Here is a 23,143-nt window from a genome sequence, read left to right as displayed (position 1 = left end):
TAAAATGTTTTGGATTTAGTAACAATAAGTTAGGTTTTCTACTCTGTTACATTAGAAATACATTAAATCTATTCACTTTGTTTTAGTTTGCTGGTTTTCTTTTAATATTTTTTTTCTTTAACAGGCTTTAAGAAGAGAACATAAAAGAGAGGTAAGAATTCAACTCATTTTCAGTCTTGGTTGAATCCCTCAAAAGTAAACAAGAAATCAGTTTATTAGGACAGACTGCCAAACATTTACCACTGTAAATTTTTTATAACATACATTTAACACTGCCTAAGATCTTCTGCTTCTGTTTCCTAACTTACAGTGGTATTTCTAAGCCTAAAAAAATATTGTTTACTGATGGAGAAGAATATATTTTTTATTTTTTTATTTTTTGGTGGAGTGAAGGGGAAGAATTTAACCAAAGAATAAAATAGAACTAATAGTGGTTATAACATCTTTAATTTTTACACTAGGAACCAGTCACTACATCAGAAAAGATAGAGTAAACTTTTTCCTGTCCCAGAGCTGGGTTATGAGGATGAGGCCGGGACAAGAGGAGAACTGCTGAAGTAAAAGCCAGTAAGGTCTCTGGGTCCACATACTCAAGAAGGAATAAGCTGACGTTGACACAATGGTCTGTGAACTCTTGTAGAAGCAGGCTCTACTGACATTAATAAGAATAGAGAGAAAATTGCACAAAGTTTGGTTATTTAGCAATACTTAGTGAGAAAAAGGAGAAACAACAACAACAAAAAAAAGCAATAAAAAGCTGGACTGGGAATTTACAGAATTAATTTCAGATGGGATGAGAAGTTGGATTTGGCTAATTCAGATTATAAAGAATTGATTTTTAAGGCTTCCAATGCCATTTTAATGCCGAAGGGACATGGTTAGAAATGGAATTTTCAGCCTGTAGAGTATCAAAAGTATACATTGTTCAGTGCTGAGGTGTTATTGAGTGTTACTGAGGATGTGGGATACCAGTTGTTCAGTTAGAAGTGTAACCCCTTGTGCACATTAGCTGTATGCTGAGAACATGAAAAAGCAAGAAGAAACTACTCAGCATTTTGAAGAGATGTACTCTTCTTATTTAACCCTTCCTGCAGTACAGCAGGAATTTGTCACAGTAGTTGGAGGCTGAATATTCAAGTGTAAGAACTGGGATATGGCCCACCACTGAGTTACCATCTGCATCTCTACACTCACTACATGGCTGCTCTATGCTGGCACACTACTGAGAGCTAAAGAATAGGTCATGATAACAGATGCTTTGGGCCCCATAGGTGGGCAGTCAGTTCTTCTCAGTGCCATCTCACAGTTAATGTTGGCTTGTAAAGTCTCAAGTCAACTTCTGCTCATAGCAAATCCTACGTAAGTATGTATATATTTTGACATTCTTTTGTAGACATAGCAGAATGCATTCTTAGTAACTAATTTCCTTGTCTGGAAAACAGTGAATTAAAATAAAAAACTCTCAATTTATTTCACTGTTTCAAATTATGCAATTGATAAGTTTTAGACATCTCTGAACTCATACTAATAAGGCAGCCAGAGAGCTGTAAAACACAGATCTTTGTAAAATAAAATATTTGACCAGTAATAGCAATTAAATGTTTCTTCTGAGAACTGCAAGAATTAAAGGGGCTTCTTTATGGAAAGAATATTACTTAGATAAAATGTTCCTAATCCTGTCACAGAATTTTCTCTGTACCTCACTCTCCCACTTACTGGAAAGGATATCAATGTTTGTTTTTGTTGTTTCCATTTTGTTTAATTTTGACATGATGTTAAATCATTTCCAGAGCGCTGCATGGAGGATGTGAATTTGAAATGTGCAGAGGATGCTAGGTAAGATCTTTTCTAAAACTAAGTCTTCTCAACTGTGTAATAGGAAAATAATCTTAAAGCTTTATAAAATAGTTTGAGAAGCTCTAAAGAAAATTGTTGAAGGAAGAATACACCTATGTAATGTTTGTATGACAACAAATATTCAAACAACACATTTATATAAACATACATATTTGCAATAAACTTCCTGGTATTATTACATATAAAATTATATTTTATTAACTATATAGTTGGTATACGAGAGATGCTCTGAAAGTAACGTCTCCTGTTTCACTATGTTAGCCCACCACATCAAATGCGGATGTCAGTGGGATGGCAGTAGAGGTTGAACCATCCCACCAATACTCCATTACATGTTGCTGCCATGTGACAGATGGCAGCAGAGGGGCAGTCTGATATAATGGAGTCTGAATGAAATGAAGATGTGTCATTGAATTCCTCCACAGGGAAGAAACGATACCCACTGACTTTCATTGATGCTTGGTGAACATCTACGGAGATCAAACAGAAGATGTGAGCACAATGAGGTGGTGAGTGGTTAAATCACTTTGAAATGGAGGGTTACCTCTGCTGATGCAAGCACAGCAGACAGACTCTTGTTCACTGCTGGTGAAAATGCACAGCTAATGGTGGTTACTATTAAAAAATTATGTTTTGTATTCTGAGAATTTGCTCTATCAAATAGTGTTGTGCTTTTTCCATCTGTTGTAGTTTCCAGAGAAGTAGGAGGCAGTATTTTTGGAGAGACCTATGTACATTTTAATATCAACACCAAAGCCTGATGAAAGACATTCTTAAGACTCACATTTACTGTAATACATTTTGAGACAGCTTCTAACACCACTGACAGCAATTCCATAAAGGTATTAATGAATTTTACATTATATTCATGAAATGAATGTATTCCTCATCAAATAAGATGTACAAGATTCTGGCCAGAGAAGAGTAACTCAGTTTGCAAAAATGTTAAATTGTAACACATTTATGAGGGAACAATTTGTAATATGCTTGGGAAAAAGCTGATAGCATTTGTTCATGTTGTAAATTATATAATTCTTCTCCAAGTAGTTTACTGCTGCTGATAGAGGAGGGGAGGGAGTTTGTCTCATGTTAATGCCTTTTTCATGGGTGCCAAACACAGACGGATACATTTGTATCACTCTAAAATTTGGTGACAAAGACGAAGACAGAAAATCTGCTATAAATAAAATTCCAAGATGTTTCAGTCTCCACTGTCATTAAATCTTGGATGAAAAGAATCATTTCATGTTTTTTCATCATAAACAACTGCAATAAAAACTATTTTATTTCATTTTTCTCATTATCTGGTAGAAGAAAAGCAGTGAAATATTGCAGAACTGCTTTTTATTTAGAAAAAGAATAATTTTATTCTGTAATTATAACAAACATTTTTCTTCAATTTTAAGCTTGATTTGAGGAGTATGTTTCCTTTAGAAACAGCCTATCTTAAAAAGTACAAGGACTAATTCTGATACAGATTTGTGGCATACCACTGAAGTCAATGTAACTGTCTCTTTGACATGTATTTGTCTTTCTGTCTGTCATATGTGCCATATTAGTGTGATTCATGTTGAATGGTATCTCAGCACTGGTCAGATCCTTATAAGTGCTGAGTGACCTATACTCAAACCTGCCTCAAAGGAAGCCATCATTTCCTCCCGGTATATCTGACTACAAATAGAGCATTTCCTGGTATTTCTCCATACTTACCCCATGAAATACTTCAAACTGTACAAATATTGAATTTAGTTAATTACCAGATCCAGCCTCTGTGGTTTTGTAGATATCTGTGATAAGTTGCATTTAGCCCATTTTCTGCTTTTTGTGATTTCCTTGTTTTTGACTCCTCTTTTTCTCCCCACTCTCTTCTCCCCCATGCAAGTGTAAAAATCTTTGTTCCTGTGACCATGTCCAGTAATACTTAGAAGTCTTTTTGAGAGCAAGGCATAGACTTCAGACTACACAGAGGCTGAATGCATGCAGAGTATATGCCTCTGTGTCTCTGTGCTTGTCTTGGGGCAGGCAATATTTCTATTCCCCACAAGGCTTTGTCTTTGCAAAAGCAGAACCCAATTGCCTCTGACAGTCATCAGACTGAAGTAGTTCCTCTCATTGTAAAGGAAAAGGCAAGCAATAAACTTATTTCACTTTCCAATGAATAGAAATGTTCCTCTATTTTTAGGACCATCTCACACCAGTCCGTGTTCACAGCTGCAGTTCTCAGAGAACAAAAATTTAAAAACTTGCCAGGTACACCCAGTGGGGCATATCTCTATAAATTAAAATTAGTCCAAAAGGAATTTTGGAGCTAAACCTACTTAAGAAGCAATCATCGGTCACAGATATAGATGTGGAAAAGAAGCAGAGCTGGGTTATCTCGCCCTGAGCCAGGAGCAGGAGAGTAACTGGCAGTACCATGGCCAAACCTTCCCTCAGCCACTTCTGACCGCTCTGTCTGCCCAAGAGACAGCATTTTCCCCTGTCCAACCCCAAATAATCAAAATTATACTGGCCCTGATAAATACATAAATGTCCTAGATTTGGACAAATCCATGGAACCCTGCTCACTCCTGCCCAGGATTTTGCAATGAGATGAGGTATCTGCACAAATCAGATCTATTTTGCTGAATGAACTGCTAGTACTTTAATAAAACTATGAATACTAATAACAGGACAAAGCACACAACAAAGACTCACCAGAGAGTGACACAGAAATGAAAAGGTGGATAAGCTTTACACTCTTAATGGCATAATTCCTTTGCATTACGTACCCAAGTGGAGAAGGCTAAAGTGGTTGCTTAAATTCAATCTTCAATATTGCTTCTCTGCAAAAATAAATGCGATGAATTAAGAAGAAAGACTTGCATGAAGAACAGGATCATCTGAATTCCTGAGCAAACAAAAAGTTAGCCCAGAAAGATTTCTTTAAAAACTGATTTAGTGATTTGTTTGATCTTATTAGCTCTTCTTTAGCCATGTCATTGATTTCTGCCTATCAGCCCTCTGCTTTGTATCATCTTCAAGACTTACAGGAAGCACAGTTTGCTAGTGTGCAAGCCACTTTTAATGAAAAAGAGCATCTTGTAGGCAGCGAGAGAAATGAAGGCTTAATTCATTCAGGTGCTATTATCCTTGTCTACCTAAACTGTTCTCACTCATTTCTGAAAGGGTGAATTGGAGCTGAATTGGTAAATAAAAAATAAAATTTAAAAAAAATGGAGGGAACATAATAGAAATAGTTTAGAAAACAGGAGCCACTCGTAGAAAATAAAAAAAAAAAAAAAGAAAAAAAATTAAAGGAAAAAGAAAAGGAGCTAGATATTTCCAAAATTCCCTAGATACTATTCTTAAAACATCAGTATAGGCAATACATTTCCACTAATAGTAATGGTAAATAGGTAATACTGTTTCACTGCTTGTGAAAAAATTTTCAAACTACTTGTGCTTAATGTGTTAGTTTTTGACTCTGAAAGTTAAGTACAGCTTTAGATACCTGAAAATAAAGACCACAGATCCATTGGACTAATTATCTCCTCTTGAAACTTGTTGATGATAATCAGGTGGAATCTCAGCTGAAGGCTAAAACTGGAGATGACGGGTGTGTTCTTGTTTACCTCAGGTGATCTTGATTGCTCATTGAATAATTTGCTTTTATTTCTTTTCCATTTGAATTTAGAAGTAGTTAGAAAGACTAGCTCCCAATTTCGGTATTTAAATTTGGTATTTAATGCTGGATTTTGTGAATATACTAACAGATTAGCAAGAAACTTAAAATGTCTCTTCCTTACATATTTATTTATTTAAGATCTTTGGCCTTAATTTATGCTTAATTTTATATACTGTGTGTAGTTATACTGAAATTTCTAGAGAAAAGTTAGCAGACAGGTAGTAATAGCTTATGATTTTCAGGGATCAAGGTAAGAAATGGGAATGTTCTCAGTTGAATGAGTGCTATTTAAAATACTTATGATGTTGTTCCAGAAATTAAATAGCAAGTCCCAAAATGATACTTGCAAAATGAACATTTTGTATGTTAAAATACTATTATAAAATGGTAATTAGAAAGAACAGGGGGAGATTGCTATACCGTGCTGGTACAAATTGTGTTGACGTTCATTGCTGTTCAGTTATTAGGGAGTGATTTTTACTGCCACACAAAAAGAGTGAGGAAATTGCGAGGTGTTCCACTTGGCCCTTGAGCCATTCTAGCAATTAAAGGTAGAAGCGTTAATAGTGTATTTAAAGTAGAAGAGACACTTGATCCTTTATAATGATAATAGAAAACTTACCTTGTTTGATAATGTTGTTATATTCTTAAAATACATGCGAAAGAACCCACAAGTAGCTTTGAAAATACAGCCACACTTACGTGAATGCAAACTAAACCCTTTCTTCCATGAAATTTAGCAGATGTAAGTTGCTTCAGTTGGTCACTCAAATAATAAAAATATCTTATATAGCCATACAGAATGTCATACTGTAATACTGAGAAATGTAATCAGAAGTGATGACTACAGCTCTAAAGAGCTGAGAATTATGATATGCTATCTTGAATACTGAAAGACAAAACTTCTAAAACAGAGAATTTCTGAATTTTATGTTAATCTTGGTAAAACAGAATACCACACTAAACAAATCAAAAGTTTTAGATTTTTTTTTTTAATCTACCGTTAACCAATGCACATGCTGGTGTTCTTTCATTTTTTTTTCTTACTGGACTTATTTCTGTATGATGTACAGGTTTTCACTCATGTAGAACAAAACTTCAGGCACTCTGAAATTTCAGTTTGTTATTACAGGAAATAGCTGGCCTCTGAGGTGGTTAGAAAACGCAAAACAGTTTTATGAAAAGAAAATCAATTTTAAAATCATTTTTAAACAAGCATCCCAAAAGATATGAATGTTTAGTTTCCCCAGATTTTGTGGCATTTCTTTTTAATTTCCCTTTTTTTTTTTTTTTTTTAAGTCTATTGGAAGTGCATAACACTACAGCCATTAATAGATTAAACTTTTCCGTATTAACTTTCTTTCCTAGGAAATAGTGATATTTTCTTACATGTGAGTCAGATTTTCGGTATGCATGGTCATATCTGACACAAACATCTAGGCTGAAACAATAAGTAACTTTATATCAAATTTACAAGGTAAAGTGTCATTTTCTATAAGAGCTGAACTATTTTTCTTGTGTGATAATGAATACCTTTAAAATTTACTCCACATTGTAAAAATAAATAAATAAATAATGATTATCTTTAGATTAAAGTTTATAGTAATGTCTGGCAGTCAAGTTCTTCTTTGTATTTCTAGATGCTTTTTCCTGTGTTGGAATTTGGTGCTCCTTGAAATCCTTGTTTCACATCTTTTGAGGCTCAGAACCTCACAAGACTGTTTCTCGTTATAAATTCAGAGGGTCAGTTAGCATAAATATGCATTACGTATCTACATGTAGGCATGCTGTTTTAACACCGGGATATATGCTGGATGTTAGGAAAAATTTCTTCTCCAAAAGAGTGATCAGGTACTGACACAGGCTGCCCAGGGAAATGGTTAAGTCACTGTCCCTAGAGGTGTTAAAGAACTGTGGAGATGTGCTACTGAGGGACAGTTGATATTGTGGGGATGGGTTGTGGTTGGAATGTATAATCTTAGAGATCTTTTCCAACCTTAATAGTTCTGTGATTCCATACCCACTTTTCAACAATTTGTTAATTTTACTAGACTATACTTAAACACGTGGTCATACTGTTATTCCTGTTCTTGAAGTAAATGAAACTAAATGAACCTCCTGTTTGACCATTTCTTCCCTTAGTCTGGATAAAAAAAAGTGTTTTCTTTCTTTTTGAGCTGGCTAACAGTCTGGCACCAAGGAGTGTGTTGAAGCCTTTTATATGTAGATTACATGCTGTCCTGCTTCTTTCAGTAGGTGCCATAAATTAATATTAAAAATTTGCTACAATTTTGTCAGTTTTTAAAATTCATTTCATACGTATTTAATCCCACATCAATCTCAGTTTTTCTGCAATATGTGCCATATTGTAGCAGCTTTTTAGCTGCCACTGATGATTTTCTCATTCCTTTAGTGTGAGGTTTTAATTCTGCTAACACTTTTGTTAATGAAATACATGTCACTTAATGAAATTAAATGCATAGCCTGTCTATTGCTCATTACACTATTCAGCCTAGAGTTTGGAATCAAATTTCACCTTTTTTCTATAAAGATTGTCCACCACATTTTGGCTTAACAGGCACTCCATGATTTGGAAAAAGTGTGGGAAATCTGTCATTACAAGCAAAATACAAGTGATAGTTTCAATGTTCTCTGGAACATTCTATTATGTTCCCTTTTCTATTCTGTAAGTAAATATATTTAAAATATGTTTTCCATCTTTTCTTGTACGGGGAATATCTCAACTATCAATCTCATGACAAAAAAAAACCTACATATTTTCAAGCATTAAAAGAACAGATGTCGTAGAAGAATTTTGTAGTGAAATAACTTCTCATCACACAAAGACCTTTATTTATTTATGTGAACTACATATTTTGTGGAAAATATATGGAAAAACAAACAAACAAAAAAAAAATACTTAATTCTTTGGGGAAGTGGATTCTCAGCTTCTGAGTGGCTTGCAATTCTACCTGGAAACCTAATTACTCCTTGCAACGTTAAGCTTGAACAGTTTCCAGGAACTTCAAATCTAGCTTCTTGTATGATAGGCTGTTTCTGTGGTGGTTAATTTTCTTCAGTCAGAAAATTTCTGACTGTTTCTGCCTCCTTCAAGCAAAGTCTTCTGGTTTCATCTACATTTCTCCTTAGGAAATCTGATCATAGCCTCTTCATTCTGGAAGAAAGCTCTGGGCCTGTATTTCAGATAATTTTTTTTACTGATAATTTTGGTATTTGGGTTTTAGTTACAGTTTTAATATAAATTAATGATAAGTTATGAGAAATCGAGGAGCTTTTATTTCATCTGAATGTGTTTGGTTATTGTTGATGTTCATGTCCACCAGTATTGGAAATGGGAATAAACAAAAACAGCACAATCCGCAAGCAAATTCTTGTCTTTGCATATTCTTCTGTCTTGTAGGTACCAAGCTGTTTCTGCTGGACTTTCCTCTCTGGAACGTGGCAATGTCCTTTGAAGGTGATAGCCAGTTGTTAGAATGTATTTGGTTTTTCTGATGACTGCTTCTTTTCTACTTTTCCATTGTCTAATCAACAGAGAATTGTTAACAGGTTGTACAATTGCTGAGCAAGGAAGTTCACGTGGATCTAAATAAATCAAAGGGCCCTCTTTTATAAGTGAATCAAAATCAAGCCTCTTGTAAAGTCAAAAATGTTTTTGCATTTCTTTGTCCGTTTTCTTTATTCTTTCCTACATCCTTCTCTCTGACATTGCCTGACTTGTTCTATGATCGCAGTCAGGCTAAAAGGTAATGCACTTTTCTCATTCTTTTGCTTCAGAAACATTTTCTTGGTAAACTGTAGTCTTGTCTCTTTGTGCTATGTTATCTTGTCCTTTCAATACTCCTTTTCTTTTTATTAATTGTCTTGGATGGAGAGCCTAATAGGTTCTGTGCCAGATGCCAAAATAATCACTGTACCCGTATCATAATCTTCCCTCATCAGGCATGTTTCAGAATAAAGGGTAGAAATGGAAAGATTGCAGAGTGAATCAATGGACATCCTGTTCTTAGGTGACGCACCATTGAATCCGCTCAATTCTTCAGCAACAACAAAGACGTTGATTGGCACTAAAAACTGGGAGGGAGAAGACATATGACAGGTCAATATACTCAATGCAAACTGGGGAAAAAAGTAAGGAGTGTCTTGAATCTAATCTTCTAATTGCATAGGTGGCCAGGTACAATGACTTTAATAAAATAATAATTCCCCATTAAAATGCAGTAGTTTTTTATTTTTTTACTCTTAACACAAATTTGGGAAGTCTGTTTTGAAATTTCACGGTTCTAATGGCTAGAATCACTTCTGCATTTCTTATCTGAACACGAGATACTTTTTTTTTCTGCTTCATCCCATAAGTTCATACAGATGTTTTCCAACCTAGTGTATAATAATATGTTTACAGACATCAGCTATAATGCTATAATGCCTTTCAGCTTTTTGCATTCCCTTACAGAACCAGCAAAACTTTTAATTCCACTCCTGGAGTGATGGCTCTTCAGTCTGCTGAGCATTGCAGTTGCCTTCTCAGCAGTTGTTTTAGATTTAGCATATTTTCTTGACTCTGAGTGTCAAAGACCACACTCACATATTCAGGCCTGTATAGAGCGTGACTATTTATCCTCTTATTATAATTACAATATCATATTTTATATGTCCTTTATGTGTGTTTTATGTAATAAAAAAAATCAGTTATTCTTTTTTTGTAGTGATCGTTTTCTAGATAAATGGAAACTGCAGAATTCATATTTCTTTATACTTGAACTTTTTTTTTTTTAGTTGATCCCAAGACTGATTTTTGAGGATTCCCACTAATAAACTTCTTGCAGTTTGATGCTGCTTCTTTCAACCACTTGTTGCTATCTATCCATTACACAATCTTACCCACTTTACAACTCTTCTCCTAATCCCCGGTTTCCTATGTGATGTTGTATCATATGCAGTAGAGATATAAATAAGATGTATCACAAATCCTTTGTCTAGAAATCAGTTATCTCATTAAAGAGAGATAACAAATTTACTTGGCACAATCTATCTTTAGTAAATCCTTTTTGCATGCTATCCCATTTACCACCCTGCCTTCATTTATATTTTTCCCTCAACATTTTTTCTAAAGCAAGTGAGGTCAAATTAAAGGGTTCGTAACTGCATGGGCCTCTCTCTTAGAAACAGATAATGCATTTGCTGTTATCCAGTCAGCCATGTCTGGGCTCCTTCCAATTGGAGTTTTATGTTCTCTTTCTTGTGATTGTGGGATAGGGTTCACGTGATATCTCTCCCCAGTCTGAATGCATTGTGCTTATAGCTTTGTTTCCAGTTTCCTAATTTCTATAATCTTGACTTCATTCCTATTTTTTATTCTGTTACCTCTGTGGTCATTATTACTGAAAACATATGGTAAATAGTCACTGAGTTTTTTATTTTAAATATATATTTATTTATTTTCACTGAATCTTCTTTCTATAGATGTCCGGTGTTTTATTTGTTCTCATCTTGCTTAACTGTGAGAAGACTGTTCTACCATTTAATATCCATGCCAAATTGCAGTTCAGTTTGACTACTGACAGTTTTCACTGTACTTTCTACTTCTGACCTCTAAAACACATCTGTGTCTACTGATATGTTGTATGGAGCTGCTGAATCATGGCCTGAATTTATCACTTGAGGCAAGCAATGAGTCAGCCACAGGAGCACAGGTGAAGGCAATTCACCTGTGCTGCAGGAAGGGGTGGAGCCTGGCTCCACCTCTCCTAGACCCATTTAAGAGCTGACTGCCAGTTAGGAAAGATCTCTCTGGAGATCTGCTCTACTGGAGTCTATCTCACGAGCCTGGGATAGGGTGAGTACCTTTCTTTCCTTACTCCAGTATAACAATTACATCAGCCAAGCTCCTGAATATGCTATATCATCTGTATATCCATTGATTATACACGTCTTTTCTCTAATAGTCTTTTTGAGAAAGTTCTGTATTTGTATGGAATTGCTTGACCACTTTCTCACAAATTTCTCCATTCCTTCAGATACACGTTCCATGCAGCTTTATCAACTTAAATGTAAAATAATTCTAAGACTCCTCCACATTCAAAACCTTGAATAGATCAGTCTATTTTACTTCACTTACGTAACCTTTTAGGTTACCAAAATCTGCCCTCTGAAATATAAAGCTTTGTTTTTACTGATTATTCTATTTCATTTTAATGAGTGAACTCACAAGTTTTTAGACCAGTTTCCTCAAAGTAACTGTATTGTTTATTAGAACAAATGCAGAAATAGTTTCATCTTTCCCTGGCTTTTGATTTCTTGGTAAACATATTCATTAATTTGGCCCAAACAGATTCTGTTAGATGTATCCCTTTCTTTTTCACTTCATTTTAATCTGGCACATTATTAGAAGACAGCTCTACGAGGTCACCTGTTTTAATCACGTATTTCCTGAATAACAATTTCCTGAATAACACATACTTTTCAATACCTTGCTCCTACTATATAATATTTGCCTCTTCTTTCCTGATTATCCACTGGTAATTCCTTTAGTGTAGTTGAATTTCTGTTGACCAGATTTTTTTCTTGTTGTGTACAGTAAGAAGGCATGAAGATTATATGAATGTCTACCAAGATTTCCTTGTACTCCTTAAGATTTGTTTTGCTTTAATAATATCCATGTCAATCCCACTTTTTCCATGGTTATTTAGTGAGATACAGTTCCCATTAGCTTTGCTTTTTAGTCTTTTTTCCTCTACCTAAAATGAAATTATTTACTATATTTTATTTAGTCCATTGGAAATTTCCTTGCATCTCTTTCCCACTGTGAATAAATATATATACATATACATATTTATTTATTTATTTATTTCGAAAAGGATTTTCCAGTATTTATTGTTTCTCTTTAAGAGACTCAATGCATGTAGGCATTAATTTTTCTTTTCTTAATTTACTTTACCCTCTGATCACAAACTATCCTGCCTTTTGTTCTTTTTCCTCACAAACTACCACTCTTACTCATCTTTAGATTCTAGTCTCCAGCACTCTTTGCTAGAATTAACTTTTTCACTTTTTTTCTACCTTCTGTTTTGGTTTTGTCTGTTGTATTTTTCCAGTCTCCCAGATGGCAAGCGTGTTTTTTAACTTTTCTCTATCTTCCTGTTGTTCTGCTTGTTCTTTTTCTCTCACAAGTCCTCTCACTCAACAAGGGTCTGTAAATCCCCAGTTGCCCCATTCAGTTTTTTTTCCTCTTACACCTTTTTCCCAAATCCACATCTTCATTCAACATTGCCTCCAGCCACATCTCTCTTAAGGTCTTCTCTTTGTGAATTTTAGCAGATGACACTTCAGGCATACAAATCTTTCCAGAGAATAAGACACATCTCACAGTTTCCGCAACTAGTTTGTATTGTCCATATTGCCATCCACAAATGTTTGGATTCCTTACATAGTCTTTTCCTCTTACTATACTTCTAAGGTGAAAATCCCTCTCATTGTTGGTTATTTCTTTCTGTTTATGGGCATACGGGTTTTTGGGTCTGAATTGTTATGTCATTATCAGCTTGGCGTTCTGAAATGCTGACAAGTGTATCAGGGTAAAGAGAAACAGGAGCAAATTTGGTTCACAGTCCACATTTTTTAAGCCCTTAATCAGGATTCAGCTTTCCACAGCTACCATACACAAGTTTGACATTAACACTTGGCTTCTCAGTGCTCTGCAGGAGTCAAATTAATTTGTTGTTACCTGATGAGCAGTCAGTTGGAAAAAAGAGTGAGAAAATAAGACACATATAATTTGTGGTCCAACATACAAGTAAGATACGACCGAAGAACATGTGAAGTTCTGGAGAGTGCACAGAGAGGGACGGGGTTTCATGTAGGTTGAGTGTTATCCAGGTAAATATTCAGAGGTACAGTGTAGTTCAAGGATTTTTCCTAACACTAAAACAATTAAACTTCCAAACTTGTCCAGTAAATGTGCACATTTCTCAGGGCAAGCACTTGTTTATGGGGCTCAGGCAGACACCAATAATGTCAGATCACATTTATTACAAAATCCAAATATATTCTCCTCTACTTTGTCCAATATCTATGTGATCATTTATCTGCAGCAAATTTTACTGTAAATGTGATTATTTCCAAGAAGCAATTTCTCATGACTAGATTAAGTATAGTACTTACCATATATTCTGTTCAGGCAGAGGCATCATTTTGGAATCTGCATTATAAGTAAATGTTTCTCCTGCAGAGAAAACTCCATAGGCTTTACCTTAGAAACGCAGCAATGGAAACAACAAATGTTTGTTGGACGGAGCTTAATCTGCAAATGAGCTGGAGATACAGTTTAGCCTTTGTTGTCTTTACAGTTTCAGGTTATTGATCTCTGAACAAGCAGTATTTTGCAGAAGACAAGATTCCTACAAGCCAGATTTCAGCTGAACTGTTTTAACTGCCAATACAGGATAATTTACCCCACCAAATCTCACCAGATACTATTTCTCAATGAGTAGGTATCATATTCTTTCATATTTTTGACTGCTGACTGAGGGAATGTGTTCTACTTTGCTTTCCTAACTTCTGTGATAATTTCCAAGTAGTATGACTACATGTGGAGGATTAGAAAAGTCTATATTAAAGAATCATCAAGGTTGGAAAAGATCATTAAGTTCATCATGTCCAACCCGTCCCCACCATCCTCCTCTGTGCCACATCTCCACAGTTCTTGATTGCCTCCAGGGATAGTGACTCCACCAGCTCCACTCATGCCAGTGCATCTCCATCTTCCTGAGAAGAAATTTTTGTTAACACCCAAATTATGTATAAAATACTGCTCTTTAATTTGAAAGTCATCAAGATATTAATTCATTGCTTCTTTCCTTCCTGTTACCTCCAGCCCTTAGTAAAGGGGCACACAAGAAATATCTAGTCACTCAAGAGATTAGTACATACCCTAGAATAGAAAACAAGCTACTTCAGTTTCTGAAATAAGCAAAAAGGAGCAGGCAATCTACGCATTTTGTCCATTACAAAATAGTGTAAAAATAAGTTATTGAAGTACTCTAAACAAAAGAAACAAAGTTTAGATCAGCTTCCTCTTGGATTGGATGCAGGTTCAAGAGGGTTGAACATAGTCATATTTCTCTAATCAGCTTAAGTACTGCATTTAAAATCAAATCAGGAATGTGCAACAGGTAATATTTGTGATGTTTATGTTAATAAGGGAGAAATTCTGAAGTGTTTGAATGCAAATTTTTTGTCTCTCTTTTGTCTTGATTGATTTTAGATAATGTAGAAACATTGGTTGGAGCACACCCCACCTTCTGCCTCCTGCACAGAAGTGGTTTCAGTGCTGCCTGCCTGTATTTTAAAGACACTTGCACACTCAAAAATAATAAATCTGTCAAGGGACACTTGCAAATATCCCATCTCAATTTGTGCAAGTTACTCCATTCAAAATATTTCCACGCTTAAAATCATTTAGCAGGTTTTACCAGATTTATAAGCATTTGAGACTTGCAGTATAAAACCTGCACTGCATGACAGACTGAGTTATTAAGTGTTTATAGAAATCTGATCAAATGGACCATCAGAAGTTGGGGGGAGGAGAGGGGGGAAATCTGTTACCAACTCGGCCATAATGACAGCTTTTCTCATCTCGCAGCAGTGACATGAAGAGGGAGCTGTAGCTCTTCCGAAGTACAGCTCTGCCTGTGCTGCGTACCCAGATGAGCGTCTGCTCTCCTTTGCTCCTGCTCTCCTTCCCTCACTCACTTACTTTTCTTTCCCCCCCCCCTTTTTTTTTTTTTATCTCTGTGCCCCTGTGCCAGTTAATTTAAATGTATCTGTTCAAGTGGAGATAATCCATGCAAATCAGAGCACTGGCTCCCAGTGCTTGATTCACAAAGAGAACTCAGCTTCAGGAGGTCACTCGTTCACAGCTGCTCCTCCCATTATATTTTTCCCTTATTGCAGAACTGCTGCATGTATACAGTGACTGAAAGGACTCAATTTACTGCAACTGCTGCCTGGTTTTACTTACAACTTTCTTTAAAGGGGGACTTACCTTCTATCAGTCTTAATAAGGTAGGAAGTCTGCTTCTTCTAAAGACGCGTAATGCCTCCAGTGTTTGCTCATTATCAGATCCCACTATAATGACGTGTATTGTTGTCAGAATTAGGTCCTAATAGAATTGTGCCAGGTGCCTAACGCTTTTGTTACGTGTATGTATAGGTGCAACTGATCGAACGGCTGTTTTTCTGTTTGTATAGCCCGCTATATATCCCCTCCCTCCCTCCCACCCCCACCCCGCATTTTCTTTTCTGTTCCATAATGGCAGGTATGATCTTAGTACAGCAGCTCTCTAATCTGCAAATGTAATCTTCATGCAAGTTTGTGTTTTCTTTTAAAAACATTTTCTAATGTACATGTGAGTTTATGCAGTGCTCAGTAGTCCCCAGAGGAAAACAGCATTACTAGGGCTTTCTGTCCTGAACCCTTATTAAGGTGCTGTCTTTGGAGCAGAACTAACTCTTGAAAGGTTTTTAACAAAAATAAAAAAGGTCACCTTTTACTTTGCTATGTTGTAAACAAGGAAACTCCAGGCCGGACTGCAAATGGGCCTGTCGTAAATTTAGCCCACAAGATAAACATATCGTTAATAGGACTGCCAACAAAAGTAGTGGAATTGAACCCTCGTGGTTCTGTTTTAATGTCTATTGTTTAGAGAGGTTGAAGAGGCAGAGCTCGCTTTGCAAAGTGCAACTCAAGACCAACTGTTCGGATATGATTCTTAAAAACCTCCTTAAGAAAAGGAAAGTCAGGCACTACTTCATTAGTTTCTTTCTAACTTTCAGCATCTACCACACTAAATATTGATGTAATGCATCTGACAGCATTGGTGTTATGAAAGCAAATAGTAACTCTTACATTTATTTATATTTCTTTGAATTGGCTGTCAGAATTTGGGGATGCAAATGATTAAAATAACTATAGAAACAACTTCAAATGTGATAAATTCAAATAATGGATTTGAAGAGAAATATAGTGAAAAAAGATCAGAATTATTCTGATTTACACTTGTCCCACAGTAAAGTTCTTGTTTATTTTCTCACTGGAGTTGAGAAATGACAATGATTAGATCTGGAGCTTTTTTATAGACTTGCTCCTTAACATAGCCAAGTTAATCAAGTAACAGCTCTCTGAATCTTTAGACAGGAATTAAAATGAAAATTTAGAGACCAGACAGGACAGAAAGAGAAACATAGATATTCTCAGACATACCCCAATTTCTTCAAGAACACTTGAGGCATAAGTTTACCTTTCAGGATTAGATAGTTTTAGCTAGCTTGCTTCAGGAGAGAGTACTTGTACCCTATACAAACTATTTCAGTGCCCCAAATGAGCATCTTTTTTCTTTGATATACAGTCTGCTCTTTGAAGAAAAAAAAAAAAAAAAAATGCATTCTGATTTTGGAGTATAGTACAAACCAAGAGAGCCTTGTCATTGTTAGCATAAAGAAGACATCTACACAAGTATTGCTGTGCAGAGGGCAATCTTTCTTTCTCTGGCATTTGTTAGGTTACTGTACGTAGAATTTAGCAGATAAACATCTCTTGCTTCGTGGCATTTTGGAGATCCTATTGGTATGCAGGTTACCCTGTGAGGATGGCAACTGAAAAAAGAAATATGTTTTATAGCAGTGTGTAATAAAAGCCCTTCACAATGATGTAAGTGGATTCTGACCTTTCTTTCTTATTCTGCAACTAGAATTTGTATTAACTCTTTCAAGTGCAGAGTATTTTAAGTAAATTGATGTTATTTAGGGAGAATAAGTTTGTATTTCTGATATAGGAGTTTAAAAAGTAACCCTTTAGAATCCTTTCTAGACAGAGAAGAATAAATATATTCTTGCTAGAAATCTGCTCCACACAAAGAAATTTGGATTTATAGGAAAAGGAATATTTTATGCATCCTGCCTCTCCCCAGGAAAAAAAAAAAATCTAAAAGAGACTACTTTAGTTTTTGGAAAGAGGAGGGAAATACATTTTAGAGAAGAGAGCTGAATTTAAGGAAAGACAGTCAGGATTTTTTGTTTGACTGAACCTCTGTCCTGGATAAAGTTGGGAAGTAAAGATGATCCCTATGGAGTTTTGTGATATACAGTGATGAAATTAGATGACTCACCACTGGAGATTTGAAAAGAGAGAAAAAGGTTTTTCTGAGATTTTTTTTGTAAATGGAATAAAATATTATAGCAGCATATAGTTATTTCTGGCTTCCTTTCCACCTTTTATCCAATGACCAATGAATAACAGGGATAAAAGTGTTCCTTCATGAGTCATCATCAGCATTTCATACAGTTATTTCCAAATGATGTACTTGATTCTCCTAGTAGGTTCACCAGCTTCACCTGGCATATCTCAGTTTAATTCCTTGATCACTGAAATAAATGAGATGGAGTCAGGTGGTTTACATTGTTTGAGACTTGACTGGATTTTCAAGAAACTCTCAAGGGAGTGAACCTTTATGTTTCATTTTAGGCTAGTTGGTACAATTTTCTATAGAAAATTGTCAGTATCCTTTTATGGTCAGTGCCTTTTTTCCTACTGGTGTTTCTTCCTCTGCATTCTTGCCATTGCTATAGTAACTCAGTCAAACATCTCCAAGATAAGTTACGCTACACTCCACTGTAGTATGTCTTCCAGAAGTCTATAGGATGTGGTAAACTTTGTGGCTGTACACAGTGCAGGGATCATACTCTTCTCAGGCTCTTCTCTGATGGTTTTAGAGAAGACACTTAAAAAAATAAATTACTATTTTAAAGGATGCTATAGAGCTTGTTAACAAGTTCCATCCAACTTCTTAAAGTCTTAGTTACTTTCTGTTTTAAGCAGGTACATTTGCTGAACTATACCTTAAAAATATTCTAGAAAATGAAGAAAATTTGAGAATCCTAAAAAGTGAGTGATAAAGCCTTTGAGAAAATGTACAGCTATAAATGGGAAATCTAATTGTCAACAAAACCCTCAGTCAATGCTTTTTTATTGTTTTTTTTCTATAACTGCGGAGAAATAATATTCCCCACAGCTTCTCATCAAATCCCATACACAATTATATCATATTGTCCATTTTTATCATTGCCTTGTACTGTAGAGTACACTGTTAAAATTTATATTGCAGAGTACAGATCTTGCTTTTCTTTCACAGATAAAGCGTGCTTATACCTCTAGGGGTTAAAAGCTGAATCAGATCCGTGACTCACCTACTGACAGCCTTTCAAGTTGCTCCTTATTTATTTATTTATTTGTTTATTTTGGTCTGAAGCTTTGGATTGACATCCTTTCATATGTTTGGAATTCTTCAGCAGATGTAAAGTGCTTGGTAATGACTGAAATTAACCTCAGGCTTTATATATCCGTCTTCCCCAGGAATTCCACTGAAATTTCAGTAACAGCTGAGGGTTTTATGCAAACGACTATTCTCACGAGAACACTTTATTTTTCTGTCCTATCATACTCCCTTTATCATTTCTTAGAGGTGCTTTAAGCCACTTTGGAGCTTTTTTGCTTTCCTCTTCTCCCAGTACCTGTTCTGAGGAGTCTACATGAAAATTTTCACAGCTGAAATGCACCAAAAGAGGGGCAGATAAAAAGAGAATAAGTGGAGTGGAAATGAATCTTTAAATGGCAAGTCTGTGAAACATTGAACATGGTTATCTGACGTTGTGTCAGAGAGTGTTATCTCTTGAGAAGAAATGAGCAAGAGCAGTCCACACAGGAAAAGTAATTGTTGCTTTACTTCTGTTTATTTGGGATAGCTTGAACTTCTCCCACTTTTTTATTTCCCTCAGTGTGAAAAGATAACTATAAGAAACTCAGCCAGTAGGTATCTGACTCAAAAGCTATGCTCATTTGACCTTTGGACATAAAATATCTAATGCAAATGAAAATCTAAACAACATCGAACATCACTGAGTACAAGAAATACGCAGAATGTGGGTCAGCAGAAATTCAACACTTTCCAAACTAACAAAACTTTTGAAATCACTTGGCTACATTAATATTTCTTTCTCCATTCTGCACTGCAGTATCAGGTGTTGAGGTTTTTTTCCAGTGTATGTGAGGGAAAATATCTGTGGTGAAATTCTGCATTAGTTTTAACAACTGAGACTGAAATGTTAGGGAGAGGAATAAAGGGGAAAAGGAGGGTAAGTGATGTTTACCCAATCCATAAATATTTCTGCAATGTTAGGTTTGATAACTCTACAAAGAGTACATGGGAATTAAGATGTATTTAAAGTCTGCATGATGTTGCCATGCATTTATTTAAAGGTTATGTTTATCATATATAGGACTTCCTCCTCCTTTCTTTCTTAATTCTGCTAGTTTGGTTGGTTATTCTTTCTTTTACTTTGTTTTTTTAACCTTAGCAGGAATGTTACATGAAAATGCATGGATGTGAATAGATAAAACTGGATCCCTGCATAGCCTGCCATTCTTCCATACTTCTCTTTCTACTAAGTTATGAAGGAGAAGGGCATAGGAGACAAAATGCATCTTATGTGAGGTAAAGGACTGGAAAAGGGACGTTGTCTGCCTCTGGAGAAATAAATCTAGTTGCAACAGGCCACTGGAGCCAGGACATAGATATCTGAATTGCCTCTACAGAAAAGCCTGTGACTTAGAAACTGTGTTAGGGAAAAGAGTGAAACACTTATTCAAGACAAGTAAAAAAACCCGTGCAGTTACTGTTACCTAGTCTTTGGATTAGAACTAAGTTCATAGAACAATAATAATATAATGTTAACTGACAACCTAAAATTAAACAAAGGAAAGAAATTTCGAATTTGCTCCATTGAACCTGAGAGTATATGTATATAATTCCCATCGCCTTTCCAGCTGAGAGAACAATGGTTCATTTGGAGGCTACGGGGAAGAAGTACTCAGTTTTTTTCTGGCTAAAATTCGTTTTTTACGTTGAGTCCAAACTGCAGAAAAAGGCAGCTAGTGAGTAGGCAGCACGGAAGGAACCCCGTGTGTAAGTGACATAGTTCCATATTTTCTGCGGGTCACAGAGCTGATGTGCACCCAATTTTTCCATCAGTAAGAGTTTTAGCAGCTTCTGCACTTCTATCTCCAATGAGTTAAGGATAACCCACTGTCTCCTTTTTCAACGGAGGGATGGTTCACACAAACACCTGAAAGTTAAGGAAAAGAAGCACTGAGCTTAACAGAAAATGATGCTGTAGATGCCCAATACCATTGACCAGTGTTATCCCCCAAAAGCATAGTCATTTGCTCTTTGAGTCAAACTCAGAAATGTGTGTAAATAACAAGATCAGATGCGTTGCACAAGTGCATTATGTGGCTAGTTTTTCTGTGGAGCAGGCAGGAGGACAGACAGAAACAGAAGAGAACTCATGAAATAGGAGGGACAGCCAACAATATTACAAAAGGCTGCTTAAGAGTAAAAGTCATGGTTTGCATCCAGAAATTTGGTTCTAATTTATTCAGAAATCACATTAATAGATTTTGAAAAATGAAATGCACCATGGAATTTATTAGGGTCTTCACTGTATTGTTTGGTATGTACCTTCTCTCTAATGTACCAGTCTCTCCCCCAGGCTCCAGTCTGTGCCCCCAAAAGTCAATCAAATGTGTATCATAAAACCTGTTTAATTTTCTACAAAAGATTACAGTAAGTGTGCTTTTAATGTAATGATGTCAGTGGCGGATGATAACATGTATTAAGTAGTGCAAACTGCTGATTATCTGTCAGGATAAATCTGTTTATTTCAGAAATAGCACTCTGACAACCCCCTGTTGTTAATCATGAAAGTACATGCTAATGCCGGGTACTGTTTGGTTGGAGTCTCTCAGAGGATTGCATTTGTTAGATTTTTTGCTTTGACAGTCTTTACACAGAGTTTTGCAAATTTACTGCATACGTATATTTATTTATTTATTTTAAGAGAAAGGCTAGAACAAGGCAAGAACAACTTAGGTTCACAGCAACTCAGAGGAATGAATGACTTGTGAAAAGAGAGAGTGGATTATAGGATTACACAGCAGTTCAGACTGTGCCCATGGCTGGATTCATCTTCAGTAATTTCAGCGCAGACCCATTAGTGATGAACAGAGAAATGCAAAAGGAAATTTAAGGAGTTCTTTCTCTGCAGAAGTCACTCCATGGTTTTATTTGTTTATTTATTTTTCAGTATTTACAGCAGTTTCTAATTATATCCTGGTCTGAAAAGACTGTCTCCAGATGATACTCACAGCATTCCTTTTTAATGAGATAACTAGCAAAATGAACCAGCCAGCTTTTTTGATATTGTGAATTTGACCCAAGCTTTGTGTTGCAGAAAATGAATATTACTTATTTAAAAAGAAACATAAATGGAATACTCAGGCTTAGCTTACTAAATCATAGGTGAAAAGGTATTTTGTCTGATTTTATTACATTTTGATCATTTCATGAAAGCTATAAAATGCTGAATAGCTTAATAAAAATTGATATTTATATTGACATTTCAGGATTCTAAATAGAAGCTCAGAAAATCTAAACAGACTTTAGCATCTCCACAGCTGTTCCTCCAAGCCTATCTGAGTTCTGACTAATTCACTTTTTTTCCCCACATACCCTCAATTGGCCCTAATATAAACATCTCTCTCTAAAGCAATTTCTCCCTGGAAGATTATGCACATCTTCATCTTAATTCAGAATTTACATGTGTACTTTGCATATTTTTGCATCAGTATGTGTGTTTTAAATTAGATAAAGGTCACTGTCATTCATAATCAAGAAGAAGGTGTATAAAAGGTCAGGATTCAATAAAAAAAACTGATTAGATGTAGAGGTTTGTTCATATGATTCAGTATATCATTGGATAAGTGGAAATCATGAGTCAACAAATTAACCTTGGTATAATGGGTTACTTGCTTCATTAGGATCAGAAATGAGATTCACAATTTTTTTTCCAATGTACTCCCCTTTGTCTCTGTAATAAGAAGTACTATCTTGTTGATAACTGTACAACTGAGTATTTTTATGATTTAATTCAGTATAAATGCAACACAAAAGACAAATCTTGTGTTAAAAGGGGAAATGATGTGCCAAATATGTTTGCTATGATTAAAAATATTGATGAAATGAAAAGTATCCAGTGTAAAAATAGATAAATAAATTTAAAATAATGTTCCATATGTTTCATATAGGCTTTAGCTTTAGCCTGCTAAAGAAACTGTGCTGAGTCAAGCACTCAAGGTCTGGTGTTAAGATGAGGTCCTGATGCAAGTAAGGATTACCTAAGAGTAAAGATAAAGTTCCATTCCATATATTGATTCCACCATGAATCATCTAAATGTTTTTGGGTAAACACTGACAATGCCTCCACTTCCCACAGCAAAAAGGAAAAAATAGTAATGCTGCTTATATTGCAGGAATGTTTCTGCAGGCATAGGTTTACTAGAAGGTCTGAGGAGATTTTAGGCTTTCCATTACTGCCCTCTTCATCTCATCAGATTTCTGGTCACTTATTGCAGTCAAAGAAGCAGGGCTGTGGGTCTCTGAACTTGAGTGCACCTGGTAACTCTCATAATGCTCCAGTAATATTCTC

The 23,143-nt window shown here is 35.6% G+C and overlaps 1 protein-coding gene and 1 long non-coding RNA gene across 2 annotated transcripts in view; one reads left to right on the top strand and one right to left on the bottom strand.

Annotated features, from left to right (window-relative positions):
* Positions 1–8,337: 8,337 nt before the first annotated feature.
* LOC104912403 (uncharacterized) lies at positions 8,338–15,801 on the bottom strand. The gene is made up of 3 exons (XR_794646.3): positions 15,588–15,801; positions 13,706–13,855; positions 8,338–9,619 (listed from the first exon to the last, which is right to left on the bottom strand). It is a non-coding gene; the product is annotated as an uncharacterized LOC104912403 (long non-coding RNA).
* The window catches only part of ADGRL2 (adhesion G protein-coupled receptor L2), a 378,308-nt gene continuing 370,619 nt past the window's right edge, over positions 15,455–23,143 (top strand). Inside the window, exon 1 of the mRNA XM_031554862.2 lies at positions 15,455–15,607. The gene's annotated coding sequence lies outside the window, so the exon portion shown is untranslated. The remainder of the gene's footprint in view (positions 15,608–23,143) is intronic.

This window comes from Meleagris gallopavo, chromosome 10 (genome assembly GCF_905368555.1).
Source record: "Meleagris gallopavo chromosome 10, MGAL_WU_HG_1.1, whole genome shotgun sequence".
Taxonomy (NCBI): Eukaryota; Metazoa; Chordata; class Aves; order Galliformes; family Phasianidae; genus Meleagris; species Meleagris gallopavo.
The sequence above is the reverse complement of the archived record's forward strand: the minus strand, read 5'-3'. Positions and strand labels throughout refer to the sequence as shown.